This window comes from Daucus carota, chromosome 2 (genome assembly GCF_001625215.2).
Source record: "Daucus carota subsp. sativus chromosome 2, DH1 v3.0, whole genome shotgun sequence".
In the NCBI taxonomy this organism is placed as follows: domain Eukaryota; kingdom Viridiplantae; phylum Streptophyta; class Magnoliopsida; order Apiales; family Apiaceae; genus Daucus; species Daucus carota.
The window spans coordinates 27,359,038-27,374,665 of NC_030382.2; positions in this window are offsets into that span (position 1 = coordinate 27,359,038).

The window sequence follows — 15,628 nt, forward strand, 5'->3', positions numbered from 1 at the left end:
GTCCAAGGATAACTGGGTGATTCAAATCATGATCTTGTTGCCAGAAAGATGGAGTCCGAGTGAAAATTCAAACTCGTGACTCCGTCAGTCGGAAAAAAAGGCGGGCATGAGCCTCTACAACAGAGCTGTCCAAATTTGATGAGAATCAAAAGCACAAAACCATGAAGAAAACCTGATGTTGCCGTTACACTGAGGGTTCCCACCATGGTGGCTTTGTCAGGAAGTGACGCCAATTCTCAACAAAAACCTTTCTGCTGCAATCTTTTCAAGTCAGCCACATACATAAAGCTAGATTTTAATAATCAAAGTTTTGTTAATAATATACCAGTAATAAAACCTAAGACCTAACCCAAGTGGCTTTGCTCACTAAAATTATAAAATTTGAATTAAAATGCTTAAATAAAATCACTTAATTCTCAGGATTAACTTTATAAGCATGTATAAATGAAGAGTGGATGATCACACAATCTGCTTTAACTGATTTCTTGGAGATTTTGAGGCAAATACCCCACTTGACTCTTCCTCCTCCTCAAGAGATCTCCATCTCGTGGTTATGGACGTAAACAAGGCCCTCTAAAAGTAGCAATGTAATGGAAATCCCAAGTATAACCCACTTCTAGTAACTGTCTAATTAGGAGTATTAATTACCAGTAGATGTCAACAAGTTTGTTTATCCAGATTTTGTTCATGTCATTTTCACACATTCTTTTTCGTGTTATTTGGTTACGGATTGTCTCATCACATTTACTTGGCTTTTCTGTTATAGCTAGAGATTTTGTAAAGTATGCAATCTACTGCGGTTGGTAGTATCAGCTTTTAGTCCATAACTGCTTGACATGGTAAAATGGATTAAATTCGAAAAATCGATCTAAAATATGCGAAACCCGATATGAATTATTCGAAATATGTGCTTGTATCCTCTTGGTCACCTGGTAAAAGAGAGGACTTGTATCCTCTTGATCACAGGTTCGACTCTTAAAAAGAGGAGAATTTGTGATTATGCCTCCTGGACCAGTACCTGTCGTTTAAGTGCGGTTTATCTTGGTTTACCCTAAAGATAGTGAAAAAAAATAAATATATGTGCAATCAAGATGTGAATACGTTAAAAACAAATAAAAATATGTGCAATCAAGATATGAATTAAATAAATCAAAATTCAGAGGAAGGACGTAATTAGATGATGTATGTTATTTGCATTGTAACAGAAAAATATCGGGAATCTATTTTAAAAAGTAAATACAATTACAAATCATTTCAATATTCCACTAATTAAGTATTTATGCATCATATCTATAAGTTTGAAAAGTAAAATATCTGTTAAAAGAAATAGTCTAAAAATAAACTAAAATAAAAGTGCTCGCAAAAATCGGGTAATTGTTTGGTAATATTTTTGATATTTACATGTTTTGAGATATAATATAAAAAAATATTTTCGGTGACGTTTGATATTGGAATTTTTGACAGCTTCTTATTAAATGAAAAGTAGTTTTTTTTCTAAAAGTACGAGGAACCTGCTTTCTCTATTCTGTTGAGAAAAGCGGTTTTCAAATTTATCAAATATTTTTTACATATTTCTTGTAAAAAAGCTGTTATTGTTAACAACACTATCAAACGGGCCCTAAGCATCTTATAATGATTTTATCATCGTCATCTTTGTATAAAATATAATTTTATACATGTTTATTTTACAAATTAGGATTTTGGTTGCAATTAACTTGATGAAGGAAGATAGTCAAAATGATGTATGTCATTTGCTATTGTGATGGATTTTTTAAAAGGAAAATAGTTTTTTTAGCAACCAACTTATTGTGTCTAGAAATTTACCATTCAACTATAATTTTTTTCCCTTTTTTAAAAGTTGATCTTACGTTAATGCATGATAGTATTTATTCAAAATTACGAGAGTATCACAAAACGATTAAACCTATAATAATTTACATATTATTAACAACTTATAGCATTAATAAAGAAAACAATCATATATTAGATCATATTATAGATTTCTTGTAACTGAAGCACTAGTCGCGATTAGGTGCGGTTTACCTTGGTTCACGTAGTTTGCAGGCTATTGCGTGAGCTCGTGGGTTTACCCAGTGCGCACCCAAAGGGTAGCGGCTGCGGGTTCCTACGTTAAAAAAAAAAAAAACAAATGTTGAAGATTGAGTTAGTATTTTATCACCTTAACGCCGTATAAAAATGCCTCAAATTTAGTGTTGAGAACATTATATTAAGAAATTATATATTAGCGTTTAAAAAAAATATATTTTTATACACAATAACATCCTCAACATACCAATCACTTTTCATCCACTAAACACCAACACTCACGTTAATCTTGACAGTCGAATTTCGAGAAACAGACTATTAAGCTAGTTATAAGTAAACTATTATTGTAATGGAAGAAATAGTATATGTTCTGAGTTTGATAGTTATTAAAAATAATGAATATCAACCTAGTGAGTTAAGTGCTATATGCACTTTTTTAACCTGTTTGACACACTATCATGTATTTTGGATATGTTAGGATAAAACAGAAAAGTGTTTAAATTTTACTTTAGTAAAAGATTTACAGATTTGAAAGATTCGTAACATCGTTTGTTACGCAGGAAGATTCATTTATGCATCAGGAGATCATCACAATGAAGCGACAAGGAATAATGCAGCTGACTGAAACTGATGACCGCATCAGTAAGCGGATACTTGATCAGTATCAAGTATAATCAGTATCTAGAGATTGAGTTTGAGAAGAAAAGAAAGAAGATTGATACGGTATAGCTTATTTATAGGTATATATTTCTGGTGGAGTAAATCAAGTTAGTAATTGTAAAAGCTGTGTGCTATATAAACACAGATTATTAGGTCTTACAAAGATACAGGTAAGAAGCACAAACACGAGTAATATTTGTGTAACCTAGCAACTTTTAAGAATATTTTTCTTGAGAGAGTATTGTAACAGTTCTTATTGTGATTAATAAGATCTGAGTTAAGTTAAATCTTGTTTGTTGTTTAAATCAACCTATTCGACATTCGATTGATCAATATATAGAATTCCGCTTAAGTCTATTGAGTCAAATCAAGTCCTAACATCGTTCAAATTTTATTCGTATGGAGTGTCGTCAATATCGATGATATCATTACAATTTCACATTGCACAAAAAAAAATTCAACAAATAAATTCGATATATAAGATATCATATGTTAACGAAAGTGCAATTTTTATGGGAATAAAAGATTGTCAAATCTTTCAATAAACTATTTTATGGGGATCTTTAAGTTTTTTTTTAAAAAAAAAATGCCACCAATATTCAATTTTCAACATATTTGACAAATCACATGTGTAAATCTATTTTATATCAATTTTGACATTATATTTAAAATTTTGAATAAGACCAAAGTCTTTTATCCTCCAATCTATCATTCACAACCGATAAACTAAGAATCTGATCATAATAATTGTCCATAAAAATAATTTTAATTAATGACTTGTCCCGTTAAGTATTCTACAAGTCAAATCAATAAAATAAATGAGTTACTAATAGTAATTCACATTATTTTAACTTTTAGTCCTTCAATCGTATAATTGTCAACTAACCTCCACCTTTTATTAAAATATTTCTCTACATGTAAGAAAAAGTTGAAGAGCTTTTTCGCCACAACGTACAAAGTAACATGATTTTTAACCCATATGAATTTACAAAATCTGGATAGCATATGCATCTTCATACCTACTTGGTAAGAAATTTTTATTAAGAAATACAAGATTTTCAAAATATAATTATCTTTACATGAATAACACATAGTTATAATTTTTTATGTGTGTCATTTTTTCTTCGTATAAGACCCCTCATAATATTGAGCTAATAATCTATGGAGGATTTTCATTATTTTTTTTGAATTTTAAAGTATTGCATAGTTTTGGTGAGAAAATTGGTTGAATGATAATTGATAACTTGTTTATCGACAAGGAAACTGAAAAATGATAATCTTTTAACCCATAAATTTATTCAAAACCTAATTTTTAATGGAGTTAAAAATTTCACATATTTTTTTCATGATTCCTATTCGAAGGGCCAGATTATTTTCTAAAAAGTCACCATCTTATCCTCTAAATATTAGTCAGATAGTTATATAATCAAGTAATACCAACTTCCCGTTACATATTTCAAATTGTTAGAGTTTATCTCATATGCACACATATAAAAATCATGGACTCATTTTAATAAGAGTATATATTGAACTTGTGATCTTCATGCAACGAATTTATTATTTGCAAAATTTAAAAATGATACAATGAAATTCTAAACCAAACTTTAAACATGTAATTCTATTGCCTCTTCTTGTAAAATAAGGAATGATTGCACAAAAAAATAGAGATAAACGGTTATCTTGATGTAGTTCACATCGAAATTGATTATCTTCATGACTTCTAATTTAGGAAAATTATAATTTGACAATATATGCATAATTCATAATCGTGACATGAAAAATAAGCTAGTTTGTGCTCCATTATAAACATTAATCATACCAAATTTGAGAGAAACACGTAAATCATTTGGATATGTATTTTTGTCATAAATTGAAGATCATGAAAATCAATAATGACATTATGCAAAATTATTCTATTTGGTAATAACACACAATATGAGTATGAAATCACCTTATTCATTGATAGTGGCATACGATTAGCCAAGCATTTAGATATTATCTTATAAATAATCGAATAAAGCTAATCTGATAAAAATCCTCGTTTTATAAACTTTAGAATTCAATTTATGAAATTTTGAATTAAGTGCATAGATATTTTACTAATACATGAAAGAGACACACTATCGTTCAAGACTCAAAGCAAATATCTAAAAGCACATTCAATCAAATTTTCAAAGCAATCCACATCTGTTCAAATTAAATTCAATTAATAATGAATTAATAATGAAGAAGTATGATAAAATGATTTCTTTTTTCCTGAGCATGGTGTTAGAACCCTGTTCAGAGAAGTTTTTGCTGGTATTGACCCAGATTTGGATGCTCAAGTAAAATTTGGAGCATTCCAAAAACTAGGATATCCTACTACATGAAGACAGATGGTCTGATATAGCATTCCCGGACCTCTCGTACTAGGGAAATGTCCTCTCAATGCTCTAACGCCCACACCGGATATGGACCGAACTGTCTTACGACATTCTGAACCCAGCTCACGTACCGCTTTAATGGGCGAACAGCCCAACCCTTGGAACATACTACAGCCCCAGGTGACGAAGAGCCGACATCGAGTAAAAAGGGACAAGACTAAACCCCTTGTCAGGCTATTGTTCTCTTGTTCCCTCAAAGTTATTGAGTATGACATAGATTTCTCAATAAGATAAATTCTTTTGAGTGCATGATGGACCCCCCCTGAAAAACATTGGTCTTTTTGATCATTCAAAAATATTTGTTTATCTAAAAAAGTCTTAAATAAATAAAAAAGGAGCAAGACCGCCTCTTGATAGAACACGAAAGAGGTTATTTCTCCTTTTTTAATATTTCAAGAACTCGTATAGACTAAGACCCGACCTTACCCATTTGTAGATGGAGCTTCTACAGCAGCTAAGTCTAGGGATTATCTAAAATTGCATTTTTAGAGTAGAAAAAAATATCTCATTAAAAAGTACTGATAGATGTCGTTGCTTTTTGTTTTTGTGATGAAGGTGTCTTCTTAGCGGTTTTGATCTTGTGCAGCATGTGTTGCTTTTGATGAAGAGGTAAACGAAGTATTGACATGCTCTGAGTTTTGCTCCATCTCCATCTGAAACAAGTAAATAATCGAATTAAAATTTAATTATGAGAAGAATCTAATTATTTAGAAAATAATCCATATTAATTAGCTCAACAGGCTTGATATACGTGAAGATTTGAGTGTTATCGTAGAATCTGAAGTAGTTATAGCAGATAGAATATTAGGGATTTAGGGTTTTTGTCATTTGTGGTGCAACTATCGACTTGAATAGAGAGAGTCTGATTGATTTTAAGTATTAACCTAACTCAACTTTGGGCTCCTGGGAGCTGGGCTACTCACTGTTGGTGTTTCCTGACGGACTATTCGTATTAAACTTTAATGGGCTGAGACTTAAGAGTAATATATATATATATATATATATATATATATATATATATATATATATATAGAAAAGTTATTTGGAGTCCCACTTTTTTTGGAGTTCCCGAAGTCCTAATCCTGATCTTCCATTATATCCTCATCCAAGGGCTGCAGTTTAATCAATTTTTCAATTTGTTCAAAGTAGTAATTGTAAAAATTATCCAAACTGAGCGAGAGTGTAGCGGCGGTTACATATTGTCGCTGACTTTGTGGGAAAAGAAAATATCCTGCTTTTGTTCTGCATCTTGTCGATTAATTCTTTTTTTTGTATGTGGGTTTTCGCAACTACATATCTCGAAGGTAACCATCAGGAAGATGCAGTATGTTCATATCTTACTGAACATAATTTATTATATATTCATTAAATGTGCTCCATTTTCTTTTTTTGATTTCTTACACAGATTAGCAAGACTAGGAGAAGTTAGATAATGAAAGGTCTATTTTGCAGGATATTGATTCCAAATTGCAGAATAATTTACAAAAAGAATTGTGTTCCACACTCCACTTGCTCTAGTAGTTCGACACACTAAGCAGAATATTGACTAGGATAAGTTATGCTAATAAATTAAGAAAAAAGATTATCTTTTAAATCGTAGCCGTTGCTTTTAAAAACAATCCTTGGGTGGGGAAGTAGGACTCCAGTAACTCTAAAGAAAGTGGGTTTCCAAGGAACCCAACTCTATATATATATATATATATATATATATATATATATATATATATATATAATTTTTATTTTTGTAAATATATATTAAATATTGTGGTGCGGTTTGAACCGCATTAAAGAAAATTAAAACTGCAATCCACACCGCGCGGTTTGTGAGAAATTCAAACCGCAACCGCAGCACGAAAATTAAAAACCGCATTTTGTGGTGCGGTGCGGGCGGTTTATGCGGTTTGGGCGGTTTTTTTATCACCCCTAAGATCGACCACCCTTTGTAGAAGTCCGAATACGATTATCTCCTTAACAAGCTTGCAATATATATAAAATTGAGACAATAAGATATCATTCATCTCACTAAGTATTTTGAAAGAAACAGTCATACATTGAGAAAGATTACATGAAAAAAGCATGTCAATACGTATATACTGGAGGGTTTACTATATTGTATGTATTTTATCACTATAAAATTCTAATATTTCATTCTTTTTCCATTCACTAGAGGTCCTGTAATGAAAGTATAGAAAATTTTATCCCCTCATATAGGATATGAGCCCATAACCTCACATAAAATACAATACTAAAAGCCCATAAACTACTGTCACTATTCGAATAGGCTATTACTAGTCCCAATATCCTCCCTCAAGTTGGAGCATGCAAAATACAAATACCCTACTTGCTAACAAAAAAAATAAACTACTTACAGTCCAATATATCAGTGAAGATGTCTACCAATTTTCCATTCGTGGGAACATGGAAAAGATTAATAGTACTATCTTGCATAACATTACATAAGAAATGGCAATAACCCGTACTATTTGGTTTTGTTTATGAAATATTTTATTATTTATAAGATATAACACATAAATGCTATCACAATATAAGCTCACAGCATGAGAATGTTGTGCTCTAAGACTGTCTAAAAAACTCTTAAGAAATTTAAGCTCACAAGTGACTGCTAGCAACACATGACATTTGGCCTCCGTTGAAAAATATCATGAAATCGTAATTTGTTCTTCCATGAAATGGAAAACTGACATAAAAATACAAGCCAACAGGATATGAACTATTTAAAAAATGGAAACTAGCCTAATCTGAATAACACCGACATGACAAATTGATATCATAGACTAATAATTAAGAAAACTCTAACCTAGAAAATCTTTTAAATATCTTACCACTAGTAAGGCGGCATCCTACAAAATATTCCAATAGAACAAGATCTTTAATATGAATGTATTTAAATACTTTCTGAAAGTATTTCAGTACAACAAGATCTTTTACATGAAAAACTGTATTTAAATACTTTCTAAAAGCAACAATATTACAGGATTCATTCCCAAAAAGGATTTAATCATCTATATAGACAAATATATTAATTTGAATCATACCCCTCTAAAGTCTGTAGTGACATTGCAAAATTAGAAAACTAGCATATGAAAGACTAGTTAAGTCCATCAATAGGCTTTTGAAGTCAGTATAATTGGTTTGATCAAGATGCTTGGAATTCGAAGGTACTTTTATGCAAACTTCTTCTACAATCTCCATACAAAAAATCATTCAAAACATCTATTTGACGGATTCTCAGTTATTTGCTGTAGCAAAATCTAAAATATCACAAAAAACGACCACTTCATCATTTTCAATGGAAGTATCAATATAATCAATACTTGAAATTTGATGATTACCAAATATCACATAACGATCTTTGAGCTGCTCTATACTTCCGTTCCAAATAGATTTAATCTTATAAATCGACAAACACTTAATAGCTCAAATTTCCGAAGGTAGTGATTTTAGAAGCCAAGTGCCATTGTATATCAGAACTTGCTTCACACTATCGTGGATTCTTTATAGTTTCTTTAAAGGAACGTGGTTCACTACCTGTAATCACAACTACGAGAAGATTCATGTGTCCCATAGAATTTATTTAGTAAGTTTTACCTTGGGAGTGATTATGTGTCGATGAATATTGGGATAAATGCTGACTCAACTTTCATATCATGTTAGGCACATAATTATTAAGTTTTAATATAGGCATCTTATTGTGCATTTGACGTCGTATTGCATCCTCGTTAGTACTACCAGAATGTGCCACTACTATTATTTCCCATCACTTAAACCTAATGATATTTAAGAGTGGGTTGAGTGATATCTCTTTTTTTTGATTATTCTACAACTGAGAGCACACACGTAAACTAAAATGCCTAATTGAAAAATTTTGGAAATAAATTTAAAACTCCTCATATTGTTTGTTGGGACACTGGAGGTTCTACAAGTTTTCTTGAAGAATACATATGGTGAAATAAGCGCACAACTTCTTGGTTTCAGTGTATTTTCCTGCCAAAATTTTGCCTAACTACTCCAGCAAGCTCACTTGTGTTTCCTAAAATTGAAACTATATCGATATAACTAGTTATATATTATAAGTTACAATTCTACAAGCAGCTATTATGATATTCTCTTTATCTAATACTAACTACTCCCATGTCAAACCTTTGTGTTGATCAATTTTTGGTAAGATGTATTTGTTTAGGCGTCTAAATTCAATTACAATCTATTTTAATTAGTTGTGTCAAGTCTTTCCTATTTCATCCATGACTAGTTACCATCAACAGATACATGATCTTAAATATATTAGTTGATATATATTAGCCTTCATCCATTGGTACAATAAAATCATATGTTGACCTTCATTTCTATGATTTGAAATATTTATAGTTTATCATTCAATTCTATACATCATTGATAGGCTTTAAGATTCATCCGTTGATCAGAAATTTTAGTCATCCACCGATGTAATTAACCACTGAAGTAGAAATTATAAAACTCGTTACAAAAATTCTCATATATTGGATGCTAATAATAATAGGCTACCTTATTAATAAATACTTCATATGACTGTCATCCATAGATTCTTTATAAAATCTAAAATTTAAATGGTAATTAATATGTTATCATAAAGACAAATTTTAATTCCGAACAATCTTCCACTATTTATGTCTAATAGAATTGCAGACACAAATTTGGGACTTGATGATAAAAAAAAAAACTACTTCTTACGAATATTCTAATTGAGTTGCATAAGAAATAACTCATATTGTATAAAATTTGAGTTGTTTTACAAACGAAAGTGCTCCTCTAGACTAAAGAGGTTAATCTTACTTACTTCGCTTTCTTCTTTTCAACCTTGCTTTCCTTTTCAAATTAAGCTTCACAGACTTATACAATTCATTCTTGAACTTAGCTTCATTCACATTCCTACCATCATGATGAGTTTACTATATCATCAAAGTTTAACTTATTATAGTGCCCAACTAGTCTTCCATCGTAAAGAACATCTTTAAAATTCATCATTCAGTATGGGTCAAGATGAACTTTCTATTCTATATAAGAGATAGTCAATTTCTTTGACAAGCGCTCAGTTGATACCCACCTTTTTCTGATTTCATAGATTTTGTTAAATATGTTCTTACATGCAATCTCAATAAGTCAAATATTTTTCTTCATTGTGTGTAGACCTTCTTGATCACCTCGTAGTCTTCTTTAAGATTTTTTTTAGAGTTCATGTGATTTTCTTTCCACCAAGATACTGCAAACTAAGTCTCTTATGTAAAATTATTGTGTTTACTAGGCCTATCACATTTTTCAGTTTACTCAGTTACAAGTTTGGTGACATGGACAGATTATTTTGCCCAACAACTAGCTTCTTCTCGCGGTCTTGGAAGGGTTTAATAATTCTGAAATTGGAATATCATGTTTTTGTTCTTCCTTGATCGCTGGAGTCAAGGTAGGATTGCAGGCCTGATTTCGAATATTTGCATTGTTAACATCTCCTTCAAATAGTTGTTTCTTATTTCTTGGCCTTTGCTTTCATTTTATTTACTCCCTTGTGCTTGATTGTTTCTATTCTATTTTTCCTTATACTTTGACAATTTTGTTGTTCTTCTCTTACTAAATCCATCTTTTCATTAAAAAAATCCGATAATAAATGAAGTCGATATGGATTCGTCAAAAAAAAATCCGATAATAGATGGAGCAGATATGGATTCGTAAAAAAAATCCGATCCGAAATTTGATCCGACAAGAAAAATCCGATAATAAATGTAGCGGATATCGATTTAAAGTGATCTGATCCGTTAATGACCTGATCCGGTAGAATATATATATATATATATATATATATATATATATATATATATATTATGATAATTATTCTTATTTATTATAATTACAGTTTTATAATTTAGATTTTACAATTTATGCACATAGGCATACTCTGATATAACACTTGAACTCCTTTTATATGTTTATGTTTTCCACCTTGAGATAGACTTGGGAAGTTGGTGAGCGTAGCATTCAGTGATGGACTAAGATTAATAAGTTTAAGTAGTAGAAATGATTAGTGCAGTCCAAATTTAAACTGAGTAGCCGTGCTGACATGTTGTGCAAACTTAAACAACCAGTGTCAGTTTGTTTTTAGTTTCAAGACAATGTTTAATTATTCGATACATAATTTTTTTAATCTAATTTAAAAAACTGATAAAATTTAAATGGATCCGAATATCCGATCCGTGATCTGTGATCCTAATTGATCCGTATATGGATCGTCCTGTAAAAAATCCGTCCCAATCCGATCCGAATCTGATAAAATAAATGGATATGGATATGGATTCAGTCTGATCCGATCCAAACCCGATCCGTTGACAGGCCTACAGTGGCTTGCTCTTTCATCTCTTTTACACTCTTGTCCATTTCTTCATCAACAACATGGTTTTCGTTACTTTAAGAATAGGTTGCAGTGATTCCTCCGTTATTTCTTCTTCTAATAACACACTTGCATTTGTAGATTCAGTTACATTCTTTTTTTTTTCTTTTCTCTAAAGTTACCGTTTCAACTGCATTCCTTTTTGTATTTATTTGGCTTTGTGATTGAGATGAGGACCTTGAAAGACTTATTTCTTGACCATATATATATATATATATATATATATATATATATATATATATATATATATATATATATATATATGGTAGCAAGGATATATTGATAAACTATTCTTTGAATTGTGCAATGTGCTCACAAAGAAACTTGTACTTCTCCTTCGTTGGCTCCGGGTCGATATAATCTTATGTAATAATTTTGCCATTAGATTTTTCTCAACGATTCTCGATAATGAAATCAAGTGGCTTAAATTTCATTGTGTGAGAAGGTTCACCTTTTAGCCTTTTGATGTAAGTTTTCTTTATTTTAGGCTAGCATGAATGGATCTAGCTCGGAATTTGAAAATTCGGCATCTAAGAGCCTTCAGTGATTCTATATTGGGAGTAAAGAATTCTCAAGGGAGTATGAACAGAGAGAACACCGAACAAAGGCCTATGCCACCATGGTACGTGATAACCCTTTGTTCTTTGAATCATTTAAGTTAAATACAATTGGTAGAGAGAACAATCGTCGAGTCAATGCCTTGTCTCGGTTGGACTCGGTGCCTTACAAGTTCCATATATCTGATTGATTTCTAGGTCTTATCAGTCGATAAGAAATAGTGCTTGAAAATTCACCAAGAGGTCAACTGGATGACTTCGATCAGGGCTTATTGGAAAGAGGTACTTTTTCTACCTTTAGGGAAGAAGGAAGGCTATAAGGTCAAATATCCGGGCAACTAACTATACATTGGTTCAAGGTCGGATGTACAAAATGTCATCCACTCAGCCATTTCTCTGATGTTTTGACCCCGAAGAGCAGAAATTAGCTCTATAGACGATTCATGAAGGAATTCCTGTAGAATACTTAAAAGGATGGTCTTTGGCTATGAAGATTTTAAGGCAGGGATAACAAAAAGGCTAATATGCTAACGCAAGTTCATAGATAGCAAAAAGGCCAATATGCTATAGAGTTCTTAGAGCAATCAACAAGTCAAGCCTTATACAACAAAATGAATTTAGCAGGAACAAAGTGAAGTCAAGCTCTCGACTCAAGAACTTAGTGGAAGGGAACAAATTAAGTCAAACCATAAGTCTCTTTATATGAGATTTATTCTAAAGATCATAGATGGCAAGTCTATAGTTAAAGCTTGAAGCTTATATCAAATATTAACAAACATGATGAAAGATGGAGGAGACAAATGACATTGAAGACTTTGTGGTCCAAACTGCAGATTGCTAACTGTTGTGCTAAAATTTTTGATTAGCTTATGTAGGAAATTACATACAAGGGCATGTGCTGATCTATAAAGCCATGTCTCTATCTTTTATTTTATAAGTATTAATTGGAGCACTTAGAAACTCAAGAATTAATCTCATTCATCTCTATAAGTTTCAAGTTCGCAGCAGGGATCTTCTCACGAAGAACCTAGATTGTAGCACAATTACTAATAAATAAATTAGTTTAGAGTTAATTGCGTTTTCATAATTGTTTAAATTTTGTATCTATTTGAAGTAGTGAATTTGTTTTTCTATTTATGCCTTCACACTTCACTGGGTGTTCTAATTTTTGAATGTTGTGTTTGTGGATTTAGCAAGAAAAATTTTAAATCTTCCAAGAACACACATTTAACCCCTTTTATGTGTAATTGTCATTTCCAACAACCAGCTTATGTCTAATGCATATAATCTGTAACTTGTGAAGCTTCAGGTTGACTTAATAAAGTTATTCGACTTTTTTCTTGATAAACCTTCAAACTAAAGTTGTGAGATAAACTTTTTGTACTGAGAAACAATCTTTTTCCTAGCCTAACTAAAAGTCATTTTGGCATTTGTCCTCAAGAAAGCAGCTTTCTGCTTACTATTGAGGGGCCTTCGTATCTGTCTTCATGACTTTCAACATCAAATTCTTTAATAAAAATCACAATTGTATCCCTCACTAGATTGAAAATGAATTTCGGATGAGCATTAGTAGCTTCCTTTGCATTTATGATAAATTGTTCTATGTGAATCAATCTATATGCTTTACGGCTTTAGTATTACTCTATTCAACCATGAATTGATAAGCTACAACATGATGAGTGGATGTTCTTGAATCCAAAGAGATAGAAACAACAATTCTTATATATTTTTCTTGAAATGTTTCTATTTGGTTATAGTACCATCTAAAATAGGCTCATGAGCAGTAACTGGTTTCGTTACCGGATCATCCACCCTCATATCCCCCCATGAGTTTTCTTTTCAACCAGCTCTTATTTTAGCTTAAAATGAGCTCCACAAATACTTTTTGAGAAAAAAAAATCTAACGAGGTACTTGCTTTTGTCTCTATTTCCCTCTATTCTTGCATTAGAGACTCCACTTACATACATCGCTTCTTACATCCTCACATTCATCTTTCCAAGTGAAACTCTCTAACTCACCTTGTGCAAGGTTGGAAGAAATAGTACACTTTTCATTTTCAGTCTCAGTTATTGTCTGGTCACTAATAAGCCTCTAACTCAAAGGTGTGTTACATCCTTCCCTCAATTCTAGAATTGATACATCAATAAAAAGTTCATCTATATCAATAGATTAAATAAAACGATGGTCTAATTATGTGGAATCATCAATATATGTGAGGGGAAGAAATATAAATGGATAAGAGATTTTTTTGATGGAATTTTTATAGTTGACAATAAATGAGACGCGTCCATTGATTGAGTAACACTTGTCAATAGATGAATTATGTCCACTGATGATTATAAATTAATAGCAATTGATTTCGTGAGGAGTGAAGGTTGAAAACTAAGCACTTATTCGACTAGCAAATTAAAAAATAAATATATCATAACGCAAACAATCATCCTGAGAAAGATAATGGTCGTAATTAATTTTATCTTAACTCAAAATTGAAGCGTATGCAAACATAATCAAATTACGAGAGCGATTTGAGCCCAAAAAGTTCGGCTCAACACAAAGTGGACAATGGCTAACTATGTATATTGAATAGATGATTTACACAGCAAGAGTTTATTGATATGAAAAATATTAATCACTCCACAAATACACAATGAAAGACAGATTTTGCAAGCAACGTGGATATAATGGTTTTGGTAAGCATAATTATGAATTATGATTAATTTGGTTCGATCATTTTTGAGATCTGAAACATAATTTATATAAAGACTGTTTTAGTGATACAACAATTAAATTTGTATAGTTTTTTAGATATTTTTATACCATTTTATGATCTTCAAGCATAATTTGTATAAAGACTTTTTAAATTATTCAACACTTATGTTTGTATAATTTTTAAATATAACTATGTCATCTTTTTATTATGTACAATAAAAAAACTAGTTTTATTTTGAACAATTTATACTAAAATTATATTCCACAATAACATTTTCAAATTATTTTAATATAAAAAGTAATAATTTTCAGGCCTTCTAAAAAGACTGTTTAGTTTTGGGGGTGTCAAACGAATAATTCAGATACAAGTATGTTTGTATCCGTATTCGAATCCGAATACGCAAATTCATATCAGTATCTGAAAATTATATCTGTATCCGAATCTGAAATTGAATTTTTTAAAAAATAATATCTGAATCCGATTTTTAATAAGATTTTTTTATTTTTATATAAAAATTCAAAAAATAAAATAAATAATAAAAATTAAAAATTAATTCTTAAAAATTGAGTTAAGAATTAAAGTCATTAAAGACTATTTATATTTATTCAAAAATTAATTTATATTTATCTCATCGGGTCATGTTCTACTTAGAACTCTTAGAACCTTTAGATTATTTTTAGTATTCATTAGTGTTTAGCCGTAGAAATGCACATGCAAAAAATGTCGTGTTTATGTATTATATTCTAAAATTGTTTTTGAACACGTATACGATACAAAACATGTATTAAAGATTTGGAT